This window comes from Equus caballus, chromosome X, assembly GCF_041296265.1.
Source record: "Equus caballus isolate H_3958 breed thoroughbred chromosome X, TB-T2T, whole genome shotgun sequence".
Lineage (NCBI taxonomy): Eukaryota > Metazoa > Chordata > Mammalia > Perissodactyla > Equidae > Equus > Equus caballus.
In genome coordinates, this window is record NC_091715.1 from 128,080,891 (window position 1) to 128,092,373 (window position 11,483).

Below are 11,483 nucleotides of genomic sequence, written 5' to 3' on the forward strand. Positions count from 1 at the left end.
TACAACTTTGTGGCTATACTAAAAACCACAAATCATACACTTTAAAAGGGTGAATTTTATGTAATGTGAATTTTACCTCAGTTAAAAAAAGTAATGTTCTCATACAAAATTAAAATATACAAAGATACGTAAAGCAAAATGAAAATCCCCCCCTTCTCCACAAGCCTATTCCCCAGTATTTGATATGTATCCTTCTAAATGCTGTGGGCACGTATGACTTACACACTTTTTTTTTTTTAGCATAAATGGGATCATGCTATACCTACAGTTCTGCCCCTTGTCTCTTTCACTTGGACAGCCCTACAAGGTGTCGGTACCGCTAGATTTCTCCCGTTCTGTTCAGCAGCTCCATGGTGTTGCCGTGTTTGGATGAACTGGAATTGTCCTGTCTAGTCTCACATACATCTTCAGGCTCTTGTGCAAGTAATTTCTTAGGCTAAATTTCCCAAAGTGGAACTGCTAAGGAAAGGATCTGTACCTTTAAACTGTTGATAAAAATTGCCATCCAAAAAATTTGTACCAATTTAAAAGTCCATTTATAGGGATTAAGCTTTCCTGCCTCTCCACTCTGAAGGAATGTTTTTTTTTTAATTTATTTATTTTATTTATTTATTTATTTGGTTTTTTTTGAGGAAGATTAGCCCTGAGCTAACATCTGTGCCCATCTTCGTCTACTTTATATGTGGGACGCCTGCCACAGCATGGCCTTCTGAGTGATGCCATGTCCGCACCCGGGATCCGAAGTGGCGAGCCCTAGGCCGCCGAAGCAGAACGTGCGCACTTAACTGCTGCCCCACTGGGCCGGCCCCTCTGAAGGAATGCTTTTTAGTGGAAAGAGATATGGTACTTTTTTTTAAGAAATAATATACACATTCTATAGAAAATTTTATGGGGTTTTAGTTTTGTGGTAAAGACCATATAGACTTTATCTCAAAGTGGAATATGAATTATCTTTGGGAAACGGGACACTATTTCATTTGTGAAAAGGTTAAGTCAAAAGGTTTGCTTCGTATGTATTATTAACAGTAGTAATTGGTGAATCATTTCCCTTCCTTCTGCTTTCTGAAAAGTAACAGATTGCTCATAGCTGTTCGTTGTTGCCAGATGGATCTGCTTCTGTGTGTGTCCAGGGTCATATGTAGGTCGGTCTGGTGTACTCGAAGGGGTCGGATAATTTGTTGGAGAATCCCTATGACCTTTATCTGATGTGACAGTTCCTACTCCCCAGATCATGACTGTGTTGAACAACTGGTCAATTAGTACAAACAAGATCAAATCATTTGAACTTTTCACTTTTCAACAGTTGTTTTGTCCTTGTATAAATAAAATCTAAGACTAACCAGAAAAATTGACTTGATGTACATATCATGCTTTTAGCTCACTGCTAGAAAATTATTACTTTCATTTAAGAATTTCAAGCAACAATTACCTGCATGTGTGAAAATAAATTAGTGGTAAAAATAACATGAATGTTCAGTTATGCTGGTCAGTCAACACGAACAATTCTAAATAAAGAATAAATTGAATGTAGTCAAGGATAAATTGATTCCACATGAAAATTAGTTTCTCCTAATTCTCAAAATCACTTTTTGTGCTAATTAGGTATTTAGAACACTAGCCAAACAACTATTTTATTTAAAAATATTTGTCAGATGTACAACGTTACAAAAATAATTTTTTAATGCTTTACCAATAACCCAGCCTTTAATCATGTTTCCTTGCAGTCTTTTTTCATATGTTTATGAAATAACTAAGCCTTTAAGGAAGGGCGGCAGAAAAGGATCACTGCACTAGAGAGTTCTTTTTGTAACTTCAAATTGCAGCGGTCGTGGAGACTGCTGGTATTTTCGTTTCAGAGGTTAGCCAGACAATTTAATACAAAGGCTTATTTTCAAACGTTTCTGATCCTTAAGCCCAATAGGCTTATGTTCTATATTTAGTATTGATTTAGTATTACCAAGAAGCAGTCATTCTTTGGACCCTGGTCTCATATGTTCTCAGTTAGAGAGCGAGCGCAGAAGATAAGCAATTTCTGAAAGTTTGCAGATCAGAGAGCTGGAATTTTGGCATTATCCTCAAATACAGCAATCTTTCCAGACCTCCCTTAGAAAAGTTGTTCTTAAGCATTTCAACCTTTCCCACATGCCCAAACGGCTTAGGGCAGTTATCCAGTATGCCGGGGGTGGGGGCCGGGACACAGGGAGAGGGGTTAAGGAAAACATATGTTGCTTAGGAGAAGCTTGACAGATTTTCTTTCTCCCTTAGGGAGAGGCAGGGTCAGAGAGAGATGATTTAGGCAGCCTTTACAGCATTTCATTTCTGGGGTCACTCCATTCCATGAAACTTGGAAATGCAGCCAACTGTTTGTAGGCCACTTCCTAGAAAGAGTGACAGAGAACTTGAAACATTCACGTCTTTATTCTTTTTTTCCTTTGATGCCCTCCTGGAAACTCTCTTGCCTTAACTTCCATGATCTGTACCACCCCTTCAAGACCACTCCTTTCCTGACCGTCTCCCTCCCCTCATGTAAGTGTTTCGTGGTGTTTTGGTCTCTGCCATCTTGTATTGTTCTCACTTGTCACCGCAGTTTACTGCTACAGCTGTCACCTGTGTGTTCTGCTGATGAGTCCCAATCCCTGTCCACAGTATGCTCCACTCACTGAAGCTGTGCTGACTCTCAGCTATTCTCCTGGACATTTTTACCCAATCCACTGGCTACTCAAGCATGAGTCTCAAACTGAATTGTCCTGACCAGAATGTTATCTGTTTGTTAATGTAGGGCTACAGTTGGTCTGCTTTGATCTCCATATCTGCTTGCTAAATTCCTCAGAATCTGCCATTCTGTCTTTTGGATCCACCCTCTCTATTTTTACTGCTGATAAACTAGTTTGGATTCTACTGTTCTTTTGTTTGTTTTTATTTTTCAACTTTTTGCCCAGATTCCTAACTACTCCTTCCACTCTGCCCATGTTCATCTGACTCTTAGTTCCTTCGTTTTCTTTATTGGCCAGTTCTTGGCCTCGCTTCCCTAACTACTCAGTTTGGATGAGATAGTTAATCACCTTTATCACCCTTGACACCACTGGCCTCAACTTCCCACTTGCTCTTAATTCTCTTCCATCCTTTTACCTCCCCTGTGCCTAGAGTTCACCCCACCCTTACATCTGGGGAAGATGACCTGCTGGAGGAAGTGACAGTGCAGACTGATGCCACCGCAAACACTGGTGTTTAGTCCCAGCTTCTCCACATCAGTCTTCAATCCTTTTTACTTATTTGTCCTTCCCATTATACTTAGGAGCTGTTACAGACATAAGTATATGGACTCTAGATTTTGGTGGCCTTGGTTCAGATTCCATGTAACTTTGATTAAGTTACAGAATGTCCACCTCCATTATCTCATCTTTAAAATGCAGGTAAAAATACTATTCCATCATCAGACTCATGAGTATTAAAGGAGGGAACACAGACTTAAGACTGTCGCATCTCCTAGTACACTGTCCCTTGTTCCTGTGTTCCCTTCTAGTTTTACCCTATTTCTGTCCTCATGTAATTTTCTTGAAAGTCAAGTCCCCACTTGATGTCTCCACTTTTGTGCTTTTTTTTTTTCTGAGGAAGATTCACCCTGAGCAGAGATTAGCTCTGAGCTAACATCTGTGCCAGTCTTCTTCTATTTTGTGTGTGGGTCGCTGCCACAGCATGGCTAATGACTGGTTTAGGTCTGCACCTGGGATCCAAACCCATGGACCCAGGCTGCCAAAGTAGAGTGTGCCAAAACCAACCACCACGCCATGGGGCTGGCCCCTCCACTTTTGTATTTTTATTACCTGTCCCTCAACTGACTGCACTCACTTCAGTCTTCACTTGTCCACTTCGCTCAACTACACTAAAACCGCTCCAGCAAAGTTCACCAGTAACTGTTGCTAAAGCCAGCGGGTGCTTTTCAGTTCTTTTCTTTCTTGACTTCTTGACTTCAATGTCCCTGACATTCCAAGAACCATCACATGGTCCTCTGCTAATCTGCCTTTGCAGATGACTCAAGAATAAGAGTAACACATTAGATGACAGGAAATTAGATGACACGTTTGAAGAGTCCTTCCATGGCCTGGGACTCTACACGGACTATCTACCTACCTCCTCTCTGCTAGCAGTGATTCGATAGGGATCTTTGCAAAACCTGGTCTTTCCTTAGCAAAAGAAAGACCCTCAGATATAAGGGTGGGGTGAACTCTAGGTACCATGGAGGTAAAAGGCTGGAAGGGAAAGTTGAGAGAAGGTAGGACATTGAGGCCAGTGGTGTCAAGGGGTAGCAGAGTTGATAAACCAACTTGCTTGTGAAAAATGCCACGTGGTAAAGACAACTCAAAGCTTGAAGCCCATCAGAAAGCAAAATCCATTTATGTACATAGATATACATATATAGTTCTTATTTAGTATAAAAAATAAAAGTTAACGCATATGCCTACTTATAAAACCTGTGAAAGGGCCGGCCCGGTGGCACAGCGGTTAAGTTCGCACGTTCTGCTTCGGCGGCCTGGGGTTCGCAGGTTTGGATTCCGGGTGCGGACATGGCACTGGTTGGCAGGCCATGCTGTGGGAGGCATCCCACGTATAAAGTAGAGGAAGATGGGCACGGATATTAGCTCAGGGCCAGTCTGCCTCAGCAAAAAGAGGAGGATTGGCAGCAGATGTTAGCTCAGGGCTAATCATCCCTGGGAAAAAAAAAAAAAAAACCTGTGAAAATCACCAGATTTACGATGGTGAGACCAAAAGCTGGGGAATTACAGTCAAAATTCCAAGCCCCATATCCAGATGGAGTCAGGCTGCAGACAACTGAAAAGGGGCCACACAGGAGCAATGTGAGGCAGAGAAAGTAAGGGCTTTATGGTTGGAAAGACCTGGTTTTGCCGCGTGTAAGCAGTAACTCCAAGCAACGGACCCTCCCCGTCCCTCAGCCCTAGCCCTCGCCCCATCTGTCAAAATGGAGATAATGTCCCTTAAACCACTGGGTTGTCTTAAAGAGCAAATGCGATAAAGTGCTTTTAAGTGAAATTAGCTGGTTCATGGTAGATATTAGTGCTTTTTTTTCCTTAACAGAAATGTAATAGCTGTTCCCTTTTCCACACTGATCCTTCAGACAAAAAGTGAAGCTCTGCACAACTGGAAGGACCTACAACTAGAATATCCAACTGGGTACTGGGGGGCTTTGGGGAGAAGGAAAAAGAAAAGATTGGGAAGTTTGTCAGCTCAGGTGCCAATCTTTAAAAAAAAAGAAAAAGTGAAGCTGCCCTGTCACTTTGAAAAGTCCTTCATATTTTCACTATTCACAGATAAATTGCTGCTCATTATACCGAAATTAGAAAATACAGACAAGTAAAAATAACAGTGTCTCCCATAATCCTACAAACCATAGGTCACTATTATGTCTTTTGTAAAATCTTCACATGTTTCTCTGCATATATGTAATTATCTAGAATGGATTCATATTATATCTACTAAGTTGTATTTTGCTTTTTTCATTTAAAAATTGGAAATATCTTCACAGGTCAGTAAATATACTCTAACCATTCCTACTGGTTGCATAATAGCCCATCTTGTAGATGTACCATAGTTTATTTAACCATTTCCCTATCATCAGAGAGTTGTTTCCAGGTTTTGTTGTTGCCGTTATTCTGCTATTGCAAGCAGTGCTAATCTAATGAAGAAACGGCAGAGGACCCCAGACTGAAGAATATTCTACAGAATGAGTGGCCTGTACTCTTCAAAAAACTCAATGTCTTGAAAAACAAAGGCTGAAGAACTGTTCCAGATGAAAGGTGACTAAAGAGACATGACAACTGAAAGTAATGCGTGATCCTGAATTGGATCCTGCTTCAGAAAAAAAGAATTCTTGCTATGAAGGACATTTTGGGGACTATTAACTAATTGTAAATATGGATTGAATATTAAATGTTATTATTGTGTCAATGTTAATTTCCTGATTTTGACAGTTATAGCTATTGATAAATGCAACTGTTACATAAGAGAATATCCTTGTTCTTAGGAAATACATACGGAAGTGTTTAGGAGTAAAGGGATGTCATGTCTGCATTTTAACTGGTTCAGAAAAAATTTGTGTGTGTGTGTGTGTGTGTGTATAAAAAGAGATAAAGCAAATGGGGCAAAATGTCACAAGTTGGTGAACCTTGTGAAGGATATACAGGAATTTTCTTACTATTCTTGCAATTTTTCTTTAATTTTCAAATTATTATTATTTTTAAAAAGTTAATCACACCAGCAGAAGCAGCAGCTCTTATTAAGGGAGCCTGAAGAAGGTGCAAACTCGGGGAACAGGAGTAAGCCTTGGGGAGTCACCAGGATATTTCCTTAAGGAACCACGTCTGGAGGAAAGAGTATAAACTCTGCATCAGGCGGCCCCGACAGAACTCTCCTTCCCCATTCAGGAATCAGGGAATTGAGAGTCAGGGTGATTCTCTACCGTTTCCACTGAAGGACAGCCAAAATAGAGGAAATTGATCTTTTGAGCTGTTTTCACCCTTCAGCTGTCACTATTTTGTTTGTATCTCATGTCCTCATCTATCTTAGATTTCTTTTTCATTTGTTGAAATAACATTTCTTTTTTTCTTATAGGATGCATGGGTAACAAATGTCTAAAATAAATAATGAGATGAATATTATATATACAGCTTTCGGTCCTTGTCTGATTATCACCTTAAGATAAATTTCTAAACAAATTCGAAAGTCAAAGTTTTGTGCACATTTTTAACAAGTCCATTAATTCACGTGGCCAAATACCCTGCAGAAAGTTTTTACCAGGAACACATTGCCCAGTGTCAACAATTACCAACAAATTTCCAACTTTGTTTCATATATACCCCTACTTATTCCTGGCTCACACACCATGGTTTATTTGGAAGCAAATCCTACACATCATATCATTTTACATATTTACATAAAATTCTATATCTCTAAAACACAAAGACTTCTAAAAAATGCAATCACAATACTATCTTTGAACCCCTCAATTTTTAACAGTAATCACTGATTGTCTTTAGACATCCAATGTTTTAATTTCTCCAGTGGTAGGTGCTATGTAAGTGCTTCCTATTCTTACCTAAATTTCCACAGATTTGGGGAGAGGGAGAGAGAAGCAAACACAAGTTCTTGAGGTTTTGTTTGAAATCATCTTAAGGTCAAAACTCACTTTATGTCTAATTGCTATGCCTATATTATATGTGATACAGGCATATATTCCAGGCAGGTATAGCAGACTGTATAAAATCATATGCTTATTGATCTAGTTTAAACTCTCCAAAGACACTTAAGAATATTAGGAGATACAGTCAAAATAATAGAAATAAAATACACTTGCTAAATAATTACTATAAACATTTGTCAGTACTCCTTTACAAGTCCACACACATGGGCCGGCCCCGTGGTGCAGTGGTTGGGTTGACATGTTCTGCTTTTCAGTGGCCCGGGGTTCACCGGTTCAGATCCCGGGCACGGACATGGCACCACTGGGCACGCCATGCTGTGGTAGGCGTCCCGCGTATAAAGTAGGGCAAGATGGGCATGGATGTTAGTTAGCTCAGGGCCAGTCTTCCTCAGCAAAAAGAGGAGGATTGACAGTAGTTAGCCCAGGGCTAATCTTCCTCAAAAAAAAAAAAAGTCCACAGACAAAGTTAAGTAGAAATATTTCCATATATTTATGTAAATTCCAGAATTTTACCTGGATTCAACTAAACAAATTATTATGAAATAGCTGCCAGTGACAATGAGTTATTTTTATTTATTTAATTTTTTTAAGGAAGATTAGCCCTGAGCTAACATCCGCCGCTAATCCTCCTCTTTTTGCTGAGGAAGACTGGCCCTGAGCTGACATCCGTGCCCATCTTCCTGTATTTTATATGTGAGACGCCTGCCACAGCATGGAGTGCCAAGCGGTGCGTAGGTCTGTGCCCAGGATCTGAACCGGCAAACCCCGGGCCACCAAAGCGGAGCACGTGAACTTAACTGCTACACCACCAGGCTGGCCCCGACGATAAGTTATTTAAAAAACAATTGATTACGCAACAAATCATTTGCTTTTTAAATTTCTAACAAATGGTGGAAATTAGGCATAGCCTAATTATATAGTACACAAAGTCATTATTAGCATTATTTATATTCATGATAATATTCCTTTAAACTTGTTCCCTATATTAACAGAATCCCGTGCTACCTCATTTTCACTGGTAGCTATTTTACGTAGCCCCTGGGCCTGGGTGTGGCAGATGCCGTGGTGCCTGTCCCAGTCCCTTTACCAGCTAGTGCCCTGTCCCATGTGTGCTTCAAGTGCAGCTGACACCTGAGACTTTCTCTGGTTACTTGCCCTTGCCTTACGGGAGCCTGGGCGGCTACACTCCCCCTCTTCTCAAGTAGCCAGTGATACCAGGATACAAAGTCCTTGTCCCCTGCCTCAAGGCAGGACTACTGCAGTTTTTTCCCCTGTGGGTCAGGCCAGGGCTAGACTTCACCTGAGGCCATATCCTTGCTCAGTCGTCTCCCTTTCCCTATCCTGCTTTGATTCCTCCCTTAGAAGAGCACCCCTCCACAAATCAAATAATTCAAATAACATACCGGTCAGGGACAGAGTGACGCTTTTGGTTTAGAAGTTTAGGTTTAGGTTGGAAGTGCACTGGTAATGAATTTTTGAGGGAATGTATTCATCCCAACGGCATTGATAGAGCCTGCTGAACCGAGGGTTAGAAGTGGCCCAAAAAGGAAAGGGGGCTTTGTCTGTGCCCCTCGGAAAATAGAACGTTAAAAACAATTTCGATACAATTCTAAGACAACCACAACTAGATTTCTCATCAATTTAACTCAGTCCTCTTTCGTTTTCCACTTCGAGTAGCAGTCTACTTTCGTGAGGTCGTCTGCCTCTGGGCTAAAATAGTCCTGGAATCCAGAGTCATAGGTGCGCTGCGCTGAGCAGGCCGTCAGTTTTATGCACCTGGTAGCAATATCAGTTTACACCAAGAAGCCTGCTTCTAGTAAAGTCCCCCCACCGAGGCCCTGAGACTGCTCTTTGTCATTCATTCCCGAAGACCCACTCTCCAGCCCCGGGCTGTCCTACAGAACTTGCTACAGTATGGAACTATTCTATGTCCGCACGAATAAAGTAGCCACTAGCGACAAGTGGCTATGGAGCATTTGATATGTAGCTAGCAGGACTGAGGACCCAAATTTATTTTTTATTCAATTAATTTAAACAGAGATTTGAATAGCCACATGTGGTTAGTGGCTACTGTGTTGGACAGCACAGCTCTGTCTAATTTCTAGCAGGGACCTTTAGGCAAGGGTGAAGGGAGAGCAGAGACAACCTGTTGAAAGACCAAATGGTTCCGTTCCGTTGATTATAGTAACCGAAAGTATCAGAATGGAGGAAAGTGGAATACGTTACTAGGGACTAGTACACAAGTGAATGGACCTACCTGTAACTACTTAGTATATGATAACCCTGAGGCAAGAATCTATTATAACAGAGAAGGCCTTGGCAAATCTTCAGGGTGTTAAAATGTGTTTTGCAGAGTGTGTGCTATAATCACTATCAAACAACAGAGTTGTTGTTGGTTGTTTTTTTGTTTTTTGGGGGTTTCTTTGGTGAGGAAGATTGACCCTGAGCTAACATTGTTGCCAATCTTCCTCTTTTTGCTTAAGGAACATTCTCCCTGAGCTAACGTTTGTGCCAATCTTCCTTTATTTTGTATGTGGGACACCGCCATAACATGGCTTGATGAGCAGTGTGTAGGTCCATGCCCTGGATTCAAACCCGTGAACACTGGGCTGCCAAAGCGGAGTCCGTGAGCCTAACCATTATGCCACCGGGCTGGCCCCTAACAGAGCTATTTTAAATTGAGCAATAAAGTCTTCGGAAGTCAATTTGTTAACAGTCACCTTGTTAGTCCTGACACATGAACATGAGTATGTCACTCCCCTGCTTGAAAAGATATACAATTTCCTATAGTACTACTTGACCTATACAAAGTTAACCTAGAGTAACTTGAGCTTGTTTGTGACTTACAGCTTTCCCTGTATTGTGAGCCTGAACTGTAAGACAATTTACCGTTGAGCTCATTAAAAACATATGAAGCAGACATACATGCCTACTTGTTTCTAACGCACACTCCTCCCCTGCTTTTGCTTGTGATACCACGTCGCAGGTCAGGAGATGAGGGAGCAAGCCTTTGGTGCTAGTGGTCATCTAGGAGTGTGCTGGAGATGGGTTGGGTGTAAGATACCTTGTCAGTTTTATTATTCTGAATTTGGGGCCTGATCCTGGATAAGGGCAACATTAGAAAGAGATGTCATGTCAGCATACAGATGACCTGAGAAGTCCAAGCAGCCACAGCCTCAGCTATCTGAATAACCTGAGTAACAGTGCTTTCTGAAAACCACAACAGAAGGTACCATAACCTGGGAGATTTAGCTTCTCTAGAAGCGAGGAACCCGTATTACTCTTTGTTTTATTTGCTGATTTTGCTACAGTTAGTTGTCTAGGGCAGAAACACAAAAATGCAGCACGTAAGCATGAAAGTTAGCAGACTCTTTTCAGAGTACATGTTTCATGTTGGGTAAGGCAACGGCTCTGCTTTCTAGGTAGAAAGTAATTCTTTTCGTGCCTCACACTGAGAACAAACTGTATATGCGTAGTCAACTTTTTTCTTTGTGAGCAAATAATTCTTTCATATGGAAGGTTCTCTTTTCAAAAAAGAATTTAGGGGCCGGCCCGGTGGTGCAGCGGTTGAGTGCGCATGTTCCGCTTCAGCGGCCCGGGGTTCCCTGGTTTGGATCCCGGGTGCCGACATGGCACCACTTGGCAAGCCATGCTATGGCATGCGTCCCACATATAAAGTCGAGGAAGATGGGCACGAATGTTAGCTCAGGGCCAGTCTTCCTCAGCAAAAAGAGGAGGATTGGCAGCAGATGTTAGCTCAGGGCTAATCTTCCTCAAAAGAAAAAAAAATTTAACATATCTCAGTATAGACATATTTAAATATACAAATTTAAACATACAGACACATACTAACTAATGATAGATGGCATTAATTAAGTTTTAAACCTCAGTTTTAAAAATATAATTACACTTAAAAAGCTTATTATAAGACACTGTTGATTTTTACCATCATGATTTAAACGTTGTAACCTAGTGTCCAGAGTTTGGTTTCTAATACCGCTCTCCGATGAAAAGAACCAAGGCTCTTTGGGAAAACAGCTGATTTCAAGGCTAGGCCAGAGAAAGCACGAGATGAGCCTAGAGTATTGTGTGGTGCCAGAAATTAAGGAAGTGCTCAAAGAATGATAGACACAGGAACCAACATAGAGGGACTCCCAATAGCCAAATTGTGGGCAATTTGGGCAAAAAAGCAATTAAAACTACTAATAGGTCATTACCTGTAGGATAAAATTGGAATCCCTGAGTCTATAATGATGTAAATAATTTA

General features: G+C 41.1%; 1 protein-coding gene across 2 annotated transcripts in view; it reads left to right on the top strand.

Annotated features, from left to right (window-relative positions):
- Positions 1–1,348, top strand: part of PHF6 (PHD finger protein 6) — a 47,978-nt gene extending 46,630 nt beyond the window's left edge. For both annotated transcript variants that reach the window (XM_070258402.1, XM_070258406.1), the window contains exon 11: positions 637–1,348. The gene's annotated coding sequence lies outside the window, so the exon portion shown is untranslated. The remainder of the gene's footprint in view (positions 1–636) is intronic.
- The last annotated feature ends 10,135 nt before the right edge of the window (positions 1,349–11,483 follow it).